The 15524-nt window shown below is 42.2% G+C and overlaps 1 long non-coding RNA gene across 1 annotated transcript in view; it reads right to left on the bottom strand.

The window, feature by feature from the left end:
* Positions 1-3761: 3761 nt before the first annotated feature.
* The window catches only part of LOC121034454 (uncharacterized), a 59171-nt gene continuing 47408 nt past the window's right edge, over positions 3762-15524 (bottom strand). Inside the window, exon 3 of the long non-coding RNA XR_005792433.1 lies at positions 3762-3902. This is a non-coding gene — a long non-coding RNA (uncharacterized LOC121034454). The remainder of the gene's footprint in view (positions 3903-15524) is intronic.

Below are 15524 nucleotides of genomic sequence, written 5' to 3'. Positions count from 1 at the left end.
GCAGAAACAACAGACAGTTATTTTCTCACAATTCTAGAGGCTAGAAGTCCACAATCAAGGTGCCAGCAAATTTGGTTGCTGGTGAGGATTCTCCTCCTGGCTTGGGGAACGGCTGCCTTCTCACCGTGTCTTCACATGGCCTTTCCTCCTCACAGGCAGATAGAAAATGAGAGAGAAACAGACCAACCTCTGGTGTCTCTTCCTTTTCTTGTATAAGGGCACCAGTCCTATTAGTTTAGGGCCCCACCCTTAGGACTTCATTTAACCGTACTTACTTCCCACAAGGTCCAAATATAGCCACATTGGGGATTAGGACCTTAACGTATGAGTCTGGGGGGCAGGGCACATTTGAGTCCATGGCACTGTGGGATATTAGTGTGTACGTGTGTGTTTGCTCACGTGAATGTATACAAGTCTGTTCTGGCTTAATGCCCACGTGCCTGCCCGCTTGTGTGTTTGTGAGTGTCTTCATGCAGCTGGGGGGCAGTGGGGAGTGCACCTGCCAATCACCCCCTCCCACCTGAGGCCCAGCGCCAACAAAATCAAGTGTGGGCTCCTCTCTGCCGATCAAGATCTATAAATAAAGTTGTCTCCCTGGCATGTTCCACACCACACGCGGCTCTTTAATAAAATTGGCTGAGATTTGTGGATAAGCCTGAAGCAAAGTCAATGCTCGGTGTCAATCCCACGCTAAGAGGGGCCTTCAGGGGTCAAGCTGCTTCCTGTATATGATTCCATATCAAAGATATGTCAGCCGGGTGCTAACCAGCTTCCGGAGCGCAGGGAGACTCTGGGCTCTGACCAGGTTGACACTGGGGTCCTCTGGCTGGGGTGCCATGTAGTAAGTGGTGGTGGGGGGGCAGGGACACTGCCAGACCCAGCTTTTCTAGGGACTCGGTTATTCCTCAGTGGCTTTGGGACTAACCCCGTCTTCCCTGTCAGAGCAGCAGGAAGGAGGGAGACCGCAGCTTCCCCTGGCCACTCTTTAAAACCTCCATCTTTCGGGTCTAGAACAGGGTCTGCACCCCTGTTTTGAGGGGTGCAGCCAGTGTCTTCCTAGCTCTCTACTACTCCAGAGAAGTGGAAAGGAGCCTCTTCCTAAAGCCACATGCACAGTCTTATGAAGGCACATTGGGGTCCCCAGGCTTCCCCAAGCTCCCAGCTAATGGCTGAAGTAAGCTGGGTGCACAGAATAGCTGAGGGTTTCTGTCCACTCCAGGCCACTCGGGGAGGAAGAACATCTAATAGGCATGCTGGCCACACTCAGTGAGGCAGAAAGAGGGGAAATCAAAAGAAGTTTGGTTTAATTAAGTATCAGGAAAGATTTATGCAACTTCCTCTCCTTGTCATAAATATTAATGAGGGCAGTCAGCAGCCAGCTCCTACAGCATCCCCTAGCCAGCTGGGGGAGCTGAGGATGGGGCTGGAGGTGAGGAGGGCAGCAGCTGCCCCTACACACACACACACACACACACACACACACACACACACACACACACCACACACGGGCAGATGGTGGGTGAAGTCCCCTGCCAAGCACCTGGCCACTTGGATCACCTGAACCTCGAGGAGGCCCAGGAAAGGGAGCCAGCCCCTTCTTGCCTCCAGTCAGATTGGATTTGGGGGCAGGGCACCCCCCCTCCCCCCCGCAGCCAGTCTTGCCCTTCCCTTTCTTATGGCTGAGTCGGCTCCGGCCTGAGGGGAGGCAAGAGGGTGACTGTGAGTGATGGTGTGGGAGTGTCTGGGGGACCAAGGGCAGCATCCCAGGCTCAGGGGGGCTGGGAGTGGAACCGAGGGTAGTGGTTCACCTCCCCAAAGTGGGAGCTCGGATGGTGAGGGAGCTAGCTACCTGCCAACCCATTATGAGTGGCCGGCACCCTCTCTAACTCATGTATTCCTAACTCAATACACCATCTCCGGCTTCTCCACACACATGGATTCTCCTACATTCTATTGGCCAAAGCAAGTTTCAAGACAACCTGGAGTCAAAGAGAAGGAAACAGAGCCACCTCCTGATGGGAGGAGCTGCAGAGCCACATGGCAACGGGCATGAATACAGTGATGGGTGAAGAACAGAACTGGGGGGGGGGGCGCCCCCATGTTTCCAATCTCACCCTCTAAACCTCCAGACTCTCCAAACCCCACTGTGGCCAGACCACCAGGTGTCATTTCGACAAAGAGTGACCAAGCCCCCAATATTTGGCCTGTCACCTTTCCCACATCACCGTAGGAGAGGCTCCCACAATCCAGTCCCTCTTCCTTCCAGCCCCACCCCCACTGCTCATTCCCCATTGCTGCTCCACCTCCAGGGACTCTTCTGAGCTGCCATGTGGACCACGGGCAAGGGAAGGGGGTTGGCAGATATGTGTCAAGGTCCAGTTCTGGGACTGGCTAGGACAAGGAAGTCAATGCCTCCTTCCTGCAGCCCCAACCTACTGCTTCGGGCAACCTCCCGGAGGACTGCAACCTCTGTGCCAGATGCACTTGGTATTTGGATCAGCGGTGGGTAAGAGATCCCTGCCAAGCCGCCTGCTGAATGTACCTGGTGCAGTCAGCCAGGATAGGCACAGCCACTGCCACCCCCCCTCCCCAGAGACACTGTGGGGTGTGCGCCTGACCCCTACCCTTTCCAGTGTGCCAGAAGTTGAGAAGGCGGCAGCCCAGAACCTGTCCTTGGGAAGCAAGGAGGCCAGATTGTGGGAGCCCAGATGCCAAGACCCTGGTGAGTGCTCTATTATCCTTTCAGACTCCACGTACAAAACACAAAGATAAAATGATGAAGAATTTCAAGACAGCAACACAGAGCAGTGTCTTTTTAGCCACAGATTCAAGCAGCAGCTTGGCTTTGCTGATGTCTCTCTCTTTTGGAGTATGTTTGGGGTGGAGAAAGGGAGAGAAACCACAATTAAACATGGATCTTTTTCCTCATGTACCCATTATACACATATAGGTTTTGAGGGAAAAGGTCATTAATTTAACTGGTAAGTAATGAACTAATTTTTGAAACACTACTTTATACTAAACATGTATGTGTGTTTTTAAATATAGAGACAGATGAAACAATGCACAATGTGCATGACATTTTAGAAACAATAAATATTCCCTTGCTTGCAAAAGGCCACTCTAGGCTATGCCCCCTGATCTTTGGGAATATTTTATATTCTCTTGTGCTTAAGGGTCACTTGGATGAAAAGGTTTAACCCACCCACCTAGTGGGTTTTTTTTTTTTTAATTTTTTTTTTCAACGTTTATTTATTTTTGGGACAGAGAGAGACAGAGCATGAACGGGGGAGGGGCAGAGAGAGAGGAAGACACAGAATCGGAAACAGGCTCCAGGCTCTGAGCCATCAGCCCAGAGCCTGACGCGGGGCTCGAACTCATGCACCGCAAGATTGTGACCTGGCTGAAGTCGGACGCTTAACCGACTGCGCCACCCAGGCGCCCCATGGGTTTTTTTTTTTTTTAATGTCTGTTTACTTTTGAGAGAGAGAGAGAGAACACGCAAAGTGGGGGAGGGGACAGAGAGAGACAGAGGGAGACAGAATCTGAAGCAGGCTCCAGGCTCTGAGCTGTCGGCGCAGAGCCCCACACGGGGCTCGAACTCAAACTCACAAACCGTGAGATCGTGACCTGAGCTGAAGTTGATACTTAACCCACTGAGCCACCCAGGTGCCCCCACCCGCCTAGTGTTTTACTAGAGTCATACAGACCTTGGTTCAAGCTCCTGTTCACCTCCTCCCTGAAACTTACTGTTTTCATCTTTGAAATGAAGTACTTCAATTCAACTTTAATTCCAATCGTAAGATAATAAAGTGACTTTACAACGGGGCTGTGTTTCACTCATCCTTGTATCCTTTGTGCCTATTACAGTGCCTGGCACACTGTAGATGCTCAATCAGTAACTGTGGAATAAAATTAAGTTGCAATCTGGCTAGTATCTCTGAAGAATAAATTTCTGAAAGTGAAGTTTCTAGGCTAAAAGATATGTGCTTTTTAAAAAGTATTTTATTTTTACTTTGGAGTAGTTTTGGGTTTACAGCAAGATTGAAAGGAAGGTACAGAGATTACCCACATATGCCCCGCCCTCACACATGCACAGTCTTCCCCATCAACAACATTTTCCACCAGAGTGACACATCTGTGACCATTGGTGAACCTGTACTGACACATGATAATCATCCCAATTCCATAGTTTACATTAGGGTTCACTCTTGGTGTTGTACATTCTATGCTTCTGGATACCTATAGAATGACATGAATCTATCATTATAGTATCACACAGTATTTTCACTTCTCTAAAAATCCTCTGTGTTCTATTTAGCCATCCCCTCAACTCCAACCCCCGGCAACCACTGACCTTTTTACTGTCTCCATAACTTTTGCCTTTTCCAGAATGTCATACAGTTGGAATCATACAATATGTAGCCTTTTCAGATAGCCTTCTTTCCTGTAGTAGTGTATACACTTAAGGTTCCTCCAAGTCTTTTCATGGCTTATATCTCATTTATTTTTATCGCTGAAAAATACTTCATTGTCTGGATATAACACTACATTTATTTATCCATTTATCTACTGAAGGACATCTTCGTGGCTTCCAGGTTTTAGAACTTATGAATAAAGGTGCTGGAAACATCCACGTGCAGGTTTTTGCGTGGACATAAATATTCAACTCTTTTGGGTAAATACCAAGAAGTGTGATTGCTGGATCCTAGAGTAAGAGTGTGTTTTGTTTCATTAAAATTAAAAAAACAAAATAAACAAAAAAAGCCAAACCAACTTCCAAAGTGGTTGCAACACTTCGCATCCCCACCAGCAGTGAAAGAGACTTCCTGCTGCTCCACACCCTCACCAGCATTTGGTGGTGGTGTCAGTGTTCCAGATTTTGGCCATTCTAGTCAGTGTTTAGTGGCATCTCACTGTTGTTTTATTTGTGCTTCCCTGATGATACAGGCTGTGGAACCAGTGTGTACATTTTTAACTTAAGAAGATTTTCGCCAAATTACTTCCTACAGATATTTTATGTATTTATTGTTTTCTCACACCCATCTTGTGTTATCAAGATTTTGATGTTTGACATTCTGATAGATGAAAAGGGGTATGTTGCCTCAGATGTTTACTTCTGTTATGAGCAGGATTGGGCATCTTTTCATTTGTTCAAGAACGACTTGAATTTGTCTTCCTAGGTCACTGCCTCTACAATCTCTTTGCCCTTAGCTCTTCTAGTCAGTCGTCAGGTTTTTAAAGCTCATGTGTAGACATTCTTTATGCTAACGAAATTAGTTGTTTATTGATCTACATGCTGCAGATTCTTATCCCAGTGTATTGTCTTCTCATGCTGTATTTGTCTTGCACATTAAAAATTATTTTATTTCAATTCAACAACTTTTTTAATGGTTTCTAGATTTTATGTATTTAGAAAGCTCTCTCATAAGATTTTTTAAATCTCTATGTTTATAATATTGTTCATGTTTTTCAACTTTTTATATTTAAAAAGTTATATATGAGCTTCATGGAGTTCATTTTGATGTAAAGAGTGAGGTAGGGATCTAAGCTAACTTTTTTCAGATGGTTGCCCAGTTATCCCAATACCATTTACTAAATAGCCCATCATTTTCCTCCCTTAAGAAATGCTGCCTTTTTCATATGCTAAATTCTCATAAGGGAGGGAGAGGGAGAAATGAGAATGTAGGGAGTAGCAGTTTTATCAGAGCAGAGACTCATGAGTTGAAACAGCAGCAGGAATGAGTGTCAAGGTAGGAAAACATGAGCTATAATTAGCCAATTGTTGGAGGCTCAGTGTGAACATCTGTGAGTTAAAGACTCCATGAAAACCCAGTCATAGGGGACCCCAACACTTTTATCAACTCTAGGAGGTCAACCAGGTTCTCAGAGTAAATATTGGAGAAAAATCCCTCCTGCTTCTGGCAAGGAAAGGAGAAAAATGAACCATTTTGAAATATGCCAAGTACTCTGGCCTTAAGAGAAATGAGTTAACCAGAGCCCAAATGAGCTGGGGAAGGGAAATACCCAATTCTTTACCCATCCTGTCTCACCTAATCAGGAAAAAAACCCCTGAGAAATACTTGTGGAGTTCAGAGTCCAAAGGAACAGGCTCTTTAAAACTTGAGACGTGGGGTTCCTGGATGGCTCAGTTGGTTAAGCATCTGACTTCAGCTCAGGTAACAATCTCACGGCTCGTGAGTTTGAGCCCTGCGTCAGGCTCTGTGCTGACAGCTCAGAGCCTGGGGCCTGCTTCAGATTCTCTGTCTCCCTCTCTCTCTGCCCCTCATCACTCACTCTCTCTCAAAAATAAATAAATATTAACAACAACAACAAAAAAGAAATCCCAAAAGACACTGAGTGAAGACAGGGAAACAGCTTCCTTTGGAGGAACAAAGTTAAGAATTACATCTGACTTCTTTTCAGAAACCATGCCAGAAAGAGTCTGCAGTCAATATTTAAAGTGTTAATAGAATTAAAAAAACACCAACATAGAATTACATACCCTGCGAAATTATCCTTTAAAAGTGAAGGAGAAATAAAGACTTTCTTGGACAACCCAAAATTGAGGCAATCTGTTGCTAGTGACTTTTCTTGTAAGAAATGTTAAAAGAAGTTCTTTAGAGAGAAGGAAAATGATATAGGCCAGAAAAGGTGGGGAGTTACTTTGTGCATCAGTCAGCTATTGCCACAATAATGCTATGGAACAAACCACCTCTAAACTATAGGGATGAAAACAACAATTATCCAGACTAATTCTGGGGGCCAAGATGGAGTAAGAGGTCCCTAAGCTCACCTTGTCCCACAGATACAACCAGGTAATACATCAGTGTAAATAACCCAGAAAATGACCCAAAGACAGGTAGAACAAACTCTATAACCCAAGGTAGAGAAGGGGTCACATCAAAGAGGATGGAGAAGGTGGAAAGGGTGAAGACATGGTGGGGAACTAAAAGGACCTTGGCCACTTGTGGGTGGGAGGGAGCCAAGAACCCAGAGAAGTGAGAGAGACAGATTATCATACCAGGGAGCTCTGTGCAGGGAAGATAAATCCCCAAAACATTTGACTGAAAACTAGAAGGGCCGAATTTTGAGAGTTCTCACAACCAGAAAGACTTAAAGCCTACAATTTTAAAAATCAGTGGGCTCAGCTCTGGAAGAGTCCAGAGGGTAATAGGAACCTGAGTCTCTATCCTTAAAGAGATGGCACAACAGTCCACATAAAGGTAGAAACAGCAGTTTGTAGAATGCCTAGGGCACACAGGAGGGAGAATTATTTATGCACCTCTGAGCATGTGCCAGAGGGGCAGGGTTTGTGGAGGGGCTTCTCCAGGAACAAAGAAGTTGGTAGGTGCCAACACTTTCTCCTGCCCCCTAGCATAACTTCCTTACACCAAGCCAAGTCCCCTGCGGTTTAGCAAATTCAGCAAATTCACCTTTCCCAGTCACATCTGCCTCAATCCTGGTGCTATGGGTCTCCCTCCCCCCAAAGATTGGTACATTTCTTGCCAACACTGTGGCCCGCATGTTCTTTAGGACCTCAGTCCTGGCAGCAGAGGCAGCTGTGGGCCCTGTGGAATCCCTAGACACACATTAAAACTGCACACCCCACCTCAGTCAAACACAGTCCAAAAGAGGCAAAGAGAGACTCTGCAGACTAACATACTGAAGGAAAAAGCAGCCAGGACACAACATTATGCAACACACACATATGCTGCACATGCAACACATACAGGAGACACCCCTGAAGTATCAGGTTCTGTTGAACAGAGGATACTGCACTGCAGGGTACTACTTCAGGACCTCTTCTTCCTAAGTCCATAACTTTCAAAAGCAGGAGACATAACTGACTTTTCTTTTTTTTTTTTTTTAATTTTTTTTTCAACGTTTTTATTTATTTATGGGACAGACAGAGACAGAGCATGAACGGGGGAGGGGCAGAGAGAGAGGGAGACACAGAATCGGAAACAGGCTCCAGGCTCCGAGCCATCAGCCCAGAGCCTGACGTGGGGCTCGAACTCACGGACCGCGAGATCGTGACCTGGCTGAAGTCGGACGCTTAACCGACTGCGCCACCCAGGCGCCCCCATAACTGACTTTTCTAACACAGAGAAACATAGTTAGACACAATGAGGAGACAAAGAACTGTGTCCCAAATGAAGGAATAGGATAAGATCACAGCAAGAGACCTAAGCAAAGTGGATATAAATAATATGCCTGATAGAGAATTTCAAGTAATGATCATTAAATATACTCACTGGACTTGAGAAAAGACTGGGGGATATCAGTGAGACTCTTGACAATGAGATACAAAACAAAAATGAATCATTCATAGATATAGAAAACAAGAAATAGAATTTAAAACACACTAGGTGGAATAAATAGCAGGCTAGAGGAAGTAGAGGAATGAATTAATGAGCTGGAGGACAGAGTAATGGAAAATAAGCAAGCTAAGCAGATAAGAGAAAAAAAATCACACAAAATGAGAACAGACTTAGAGAAGTCAGAAATTCCATCAAGCATAGTAACATTCGCATTACAGGGATCCCAGAAAATGTATTTGAAAAAATAATAGCTGAAAACTCCCCTAATCTGGAGAAGGAAACAGATATCCAGATCCAGGAGGCACAGGAAGCCAACAAAATCAACCCAAGGTCCACACCAAGACACACAGTAATTAAAATGGCAAAAAGTAGTGATAAAGAGAGAATTATAAAAGAAGCCAGAGAAAAGACAGTTACATACAAGGGAAACCCCATTAGGCTACCAGTGGATTTTTCAGTAGAAACTCTACAGGCCAGAAGGGAGTGGCATGATATATTCAAAGTGCTGAAAGGAAAAAACTCTGCAACCAAGAATACTCTATCCAGAAAGGCTATCATTCAGAATAGAAGGAGAAATAAAGAGTTTTCCAGACAAACAAAAGCTAAAGGAGTTCATGACCACTAAACCAGTCCTACAAGAAATGTAAAGGGGACTCTTTGAGTGGAAAGGAGAGACTGTAAGAAAAGTAAGCAGCAGAAAAGCAGTAAAAATAAGTATATCTGTAAAAACTGGCCAAGAAACTCACAAAATAAAAGGATGTGAAGTATGACACCATATACCAAAAACATGGGGTCAGGGAGAGAAGTAAAGAATGAGCTTAAACGTGGGGCACCTGGTGGCTCAGTCGGTTAAGCGTCCGACTTCGGCTGAGGTCATGATTTCTAGGTTTGTGAGTTCAAGCCCCGTGTCAGTCTCTGTGCTGACAGCTCAGAGCCTGGAGCCTGCTTCGGATTCTGTGTCTCCCTCTCTCTGCCCCTTCCCTGCTAACAGTCTGTCTCTCTCTGTCTCACAATAATAAATAAATGTTAAAAAAATTTTTTTAAAGAATGAGCTTAAACATAAGCAACTTTCAAGTTAATAGACTGCTGTATGCAGAAGATGTTATATACAAACTTAGTGGTAACCACAAATCAAAAAACAGTAATAGATATGCAAAGAATAAAGAGAAGGAATCCAAACATATCACTAAAGAAAGCCAGCAAACTCCCAAAAAGAGCAAGAGAAGAAAGGATCAGAGAGGAACTACAAAAACAATCAAAAACAGCAATAAATACATACTTATCAACAATTCTTTTGAATGTAAATGGACTAAAGGTTCTAATCAAAAGACCTAGGGTGACAGAATGGATAAAAAACCAAAAAACAAGTCCCATCCATATGCTGCCTACAAGAGACTCATTTCAGACCTAAAAACACATGCAAACTGAAAGTGAGGGGATAGAGAAATATCTATAATGCAAATGGATATCAAAAGAAAGCCAAAGTAGCAATACTTATATCAGACAAAATAGATTTTAAAACAAAGACTGTAACAAGAGACAAAGAAAGACACTATAAAATAATAAAGGGGACAATCCAACAAGGAGATATAACAATTGTAAATATTTATGCACCTAACATGAAAGCACCCAGATATATTAAACAGTTAATAACAAACACAAGTAATTAATTGACAGTAATACAATAATAGTAGGGGACTTTAAATGCCCACTTGCATCAACGCATAGATCATCCAAATAGGGAATCAAAAATGAAAGTGACTTTTGACACCCTAGACCAGGTGGATTTAACAGATATTCAAAACATGCAGTTGTAAAACAGCAAAATACATCATTTTCCAGTGCACATGGAACATTCTCCAGAAGAGATCACATATTAGGCCAAAAAAGGAGTCTCAACAAACTCAAAAAGATCGAAGTCCTAGCCACAGCAATCAGACAACAAAAATAAATAAAAGTCATCCAAATTGGTAAGGAAGAAGTAAAACTTTCCTATTTTCAGATGACATGACACTGTAGAAAACCCAAAAGACTCCACCAAAAAACTGTTAGAACTGATAAATGAATTCAGTAAGGCTGTGGGATCCAAAATCAATGTATAGGGGCGCCTGGGTGGCGCAGTCGGTTAAGCGTCCGACTTCAGCCAGGTCACGATCTCACGGTCCGTGGGTTCGAGCCCCGCGTCGGGCTCTGGGCTGATGGCTCAGAGCCTGGAGCCTGTTTCCGATTCTGTGTCTCCCTCTCTCTGCCCCTCCCCCGTTCATGCTCTGTCTCTCTCTGTCCCAAAAATAAATAAACGTTGAAAAAAAAAATTTAAAAAAAACAAAAACAAAAACAAAAAAAAACAAAATCAATGTATAGAAATCTGTTGTATTTCTATACAGTAATAATGAAGCACAAAAAGAAATGGAAAGACATTCGATGCTCATGGGCTGGAAGAACAAATATTGTTAAAGCGTCTATACTACCCAAAGCAATCTAGAGATTAAGTGCAATCCCTATCAAAATACCAACAGTTGTTTTCAGAGAACTGGAACAATCCTAAAATTTCTTTGGAATCACAAAAGACCCCAAATAACCAAAGCAACCTTGAAAAAGAAAAACAAAACTGGAAGTATCACAATTCCAGACTTCAAGTTATAGTACAAAGCTGTAGTAGTTATCAAAACAGTATGATACTGGCACAAAAACAGACACACAGATCCATGGAACAGAAGAGAAAGCCCATAATAAACCCACAATTATATGGTCAATTAATTTTCGATAAAGGAGGCAAGAATATGCAATAGGAAAAAGACTCTTCAACAAATGATGTTGGAAAAACTGGACAGCTACATGCAAAAGAATGAAACTGGACCACTTTCTTTCACCATACACAAAAAATAAACTCAAAATGGATTAAGAACCTAAATCCATTTTGGGTTTGAGATCCCAAACCATAAAAATCCTAGAAGAGAGCACAGGCAGTAATTTCTCTGACACTGGCCATAGAAACATCTTTCTAGGTAAGTCTCCTGAGGCAAGGGAAACAAAATAAAAAATAAGCTAGGGGACAACATCAAAATAAAAAACTGCACATCAAAGGAAATAACCAACAAAACTAAGACAACCTACTGGATGGGAGAAGATATTTGCAAATGACATATCTGGTAAAAGGTTAGTATCTAAAACATATAAAGAACTGCTACAACTCAATGCCCAAAAAACAAATAATCCAATGTAAAAATGGACAGAAGGGGTGGTTCAGTCAGTTAAGCATACAACTCTTGATCCTGGCTCAAGTCATGCTCTCACGGTATGAGCCCCATGTCGGGCTCTGCGCTAACAGTGCAAAGCCTGCCTGGGATTCTGTCTCTCCCTCTCTCTGCCTCTCCCCTGCTCATGCTCTATAAATTAATTAATTAATTAAAACTAAAAAATGAATGAAAATGGACAGAAGATATGAAAAGACATTTCTCCAAAGAAGACATACAGATGGCCAACAAACACATGAAAAGATGCTCAACATCGCCCATCATAAAGGAAATGCAACACTACAATGAGATATCACCACACCTGTCAAAATAGCTAAAAGAAAAAAGTCAAGAAACAACAAGTGTTGGCAAGGATATGGAGAAAAAGGAACCTTCTTGCACCATTGGTAAGAAAGCAAATTGGTGCAGCCATCATGAAAAACACCATGGGGCTTCCTCAAAAAAATTAAAAATAGAACTATCCTACAATACAGTTATTATACCACTGGGTATTTACCCAAAGAATATAAAAACACATATCCAAAGGGATACAACATGCACCCCTATGTTTACTGCAGCATTTTCAATAGCCAAACTATGGAAACAGCCCAAGTCTCCACCAGGTGATGAATAAAGATGTGAGGTGTGTGTTGTGTGTGTGTGTGTGTGTGTGTGTGTGTGTGTGTGTGTGTGTATGTCTCTGTATATGTATACACACACATGTGCACACAATGGAATACTATTCAGCCATAAAAATGAAACCTCGCCATTTGCAACAATATGGATGGATCTAGAGAGTATAATGCTAAGCAAAATAAGTCAAAGAAAGACAAATACCACAGGATTTCACTTATCTGTAATTTACAAAACAAAACAAATGAGTAAATGGAAAAAAGAGAGAGACAAACCAAGAAACGGACTCTTAACTACAGATGGTTACCTGAGGAGAGGCAGGTGGGAGGAAGGATGAAATAGGTCAAGGGGATTAAGAGTACACTTATGTTGATGAGCACTGGCTAATATACAGAACTGCTGAATCACTCTATCACACACCTGAAACTAATATAAGACTGTATGTTAACTACACTGGAATTAAAAGAAACTTAAAAAAAAAAAACCAACAATCATCCATTCTTGTTTACATGTCTGTATGTCATCTGGGCACTGGCTGATCTCATGTTGGCTTGGCAGGTCTTGGGTCCAAGCTGCAGGTAGGTCCAGGTGTGTTCCAAGTGTCTCTCATCTCCTGGACTAGTAGACTAACTGGGGTATGTTTTTCTCATGGTGATGGCAGTATCATATGAAGGCAAGCAAACTGTACAACTCATTTCAAACATCTGCTCTTAAAACATCGACTCACATTCCACTGGCCAAAGCAAGTCGTATGGCTGAACGCAATGCCAAGGGGCAAGACATACGCCCTCTCCCTATGAGGACGTGATGAAGGTGTAGATGTCAACTATACAACGGAAGAGTAAAGATTTGGGCCCAGAATTCAATCTAATTCACTTTACCTTGCCTATTTCGTTTTATGGAGCTAGCGGAATCTGAAGACAATGCTGAAGGGAGATAATACAAAAATAATGGTGTGGATGAGTCTAACTTATGAATTTAGATGTGAAAATGTTTTAAAATTTTGTCAGTTAGGTGTATCTGGGTGTCTCTGTTGATTAAGCATCTGACTCTTGATTTTGGCTCAGGTCATGATCTCAGGGTCATGAGATCAAGCCCCATGTCAGGCTCTGGGGCTGAGCATGGAGCCCACTCGGGATTCTCTCCCTCTGCCCCTCCCTCACTTGCATGCACGTGTGTGCACTTTCTCTCTCTAAAAAAAATAAAAAATATAAAAAATAAAATAAGCAATGATATTCCTAAAACGATCTTTTACAACGAAGTATGATTTATCCCATAATTTTAAGCATTATTTATATGTAAGAAATCCATTCATATAATATATGCTATCAGAAGGACCAATAAAAAAAAGATATAACCTCACTGAACGCAGAAAATACATAGAATAAAACCTGACACTCATTACTAATTTTTATAAACTCTTTAAAAACCAGGAATAGGAAAATATTTGTTGAACACAATAAAGAATACTTATGTTAAAACAACAATGGAATGTGTATATGGGGACATAAGAGACGTCCTGTAAAATGAAGAGCAAAACGAGCCTGACTACTTTCATTTTTATTCCACATTTTTTCTGCTCAATGAAATAAAATATGTAAACAGAGATAAGTGGTCTAACTATTTAAAAGGAGAAGATGAGATCATCATTATTTACAGATGATACAATTACATACCTAGAAAACATAAAAGTATCAACTGAAAAACTCTCAGGATAAATGAGCAGTCAAATACAAGATAAATATTTGAAAATCAATGATTTTTCTATATGCTAGCCATAACCAGTTATACGGTATAATAGAAAATAGATTCTATTTACAATAGCAATAAACACATAAAATATTTAGCAGTAACCATAAAAAGAATTGTGCAGAAATTATATGTGAAAAATGCTCCAAACCCTTCTTCAGAGATACAGAGGATTAGAAAAAACAGAAAGGTATACCACGCCCAAGAGTTAAAAGATGAAATGTTGCCAAGATATGACTTCTTCCCAAATTACCGTATAGGTTTAATAGTGTTCCATTCAAAAGAGAAAATGGGTTGGACCGACTTGAGAAGTAATTCTAGAGTTCATCAGGAAGAATACACTTTTGAGTATACATATTTTGAAAAAAGTGAGGTAAAGCGGTCACTAGCCCCATCCAATAACAAAACTTATTGCACAGTGCAATGATTTTAAGAATTTATTGTTACTGTATTTGACAAGACACCTCGTCAGAACATGATAAACAAGTTGGAAACAGGCTTTACTAATAAGAACTTACATATAAGAGGATACATTAAGATCTAAGTTCCATTAACATAGAAGTTGCATTTGGTTGAATGCAACAGAAACCTGACTCTTAGGGTTTAACCACTCACTGCACGAGGGCATGGTTTCTCTCATTAAAACAAGCCGGCTAAGAGTGGACAATTCAAAGATGATGCAGTTATTTCAGGAGTAGAGTTTCATCCTTCCTCCATCATGCCTAGAGTGTGCCTTTCATCCTGAGCTGGCAAAAATGGCCACTCCACCTTTATCATAGATGCTAACAGGGGCGCCTGGGTGGCTCAGTCGGTTAAGCGACTGACTTCAGCCCAGGTCATGATCTCACAGTTTGTGGGTTCGAGCCCCACGTTGGGCTCTGTGCTGACAGCTCAGAGCCTGGAGGCTGCTTCAGATTCTCTGTCTCCCTCTCTCTCTGCCCCTCCCATGCTTGCACTCTCTCTCTCTCTCTCTCAAAAAAAAAAAAATAAACATTAAAAAAAATTTTTTTAAGAAGGAGAGGGAAGGGGAAGGGAAGAAAGGAAGGAGAGAAAAGGACGAAGTAGCAGTATCTATACTGAGAAGGAGAACTCCCCTAGAAATCTCCAACAGACACCCACTTTATCTCACTGACCAAAAGTGAGTCACACAGCCGCCCCAAACTGTAAGGGAACCTGGGAGAAACACTTTTCCAAACAAAATTAAGATTCTGTTGATAAGAAGAAGTGTTAAGTGTTATAGATAAGCAGCAATCTCTGCCATAGAAAATATCTAAATCATTGTGAGATGGAAGGGTAGGAAAGAGTACCTATTTAATGATGTTAGAGAAACTGCCTAATATGTTTGGTAAAAAACAAAAAACAAAACAAAAAAAAAACCCTCAGGTTAAATTTTTATCTTATACCAAATTGGGGCACCTAAGTGGCTCAGTCAGTTAAGTCTCCGATTTGGGCTCAGCTCATAAACTCACAATTCGTGGGTTTGAGCCCCACATCAGGCTCTGTGCTGACAGCTTGGAGCCTGAAGCCTGCTTCAGATTCTGTGTCTCCCTCTCTTTCTGCTCCTCCCCTGCTCGTGCTCTGTCTC

This window comes from Herpailurus yagouaroundi, unplaced genomic scaffold, assembly GCF_014898765.1.
Source record: "Herpailurus yagouaroundi ecotype Mexico unplaced genomic scaffold, PumYag 160, whole genome shotgun sequence".
Taxonomy (NCBI): Eukaryota; Metazoa; Chordata; class Mammalia; order Carnivora; family Felidae; genus Herpailurus; species Herpailurus yagouaroundi.
This window is presented reverse-complemented; position numbering and strand designations above follow the sequence as displayed.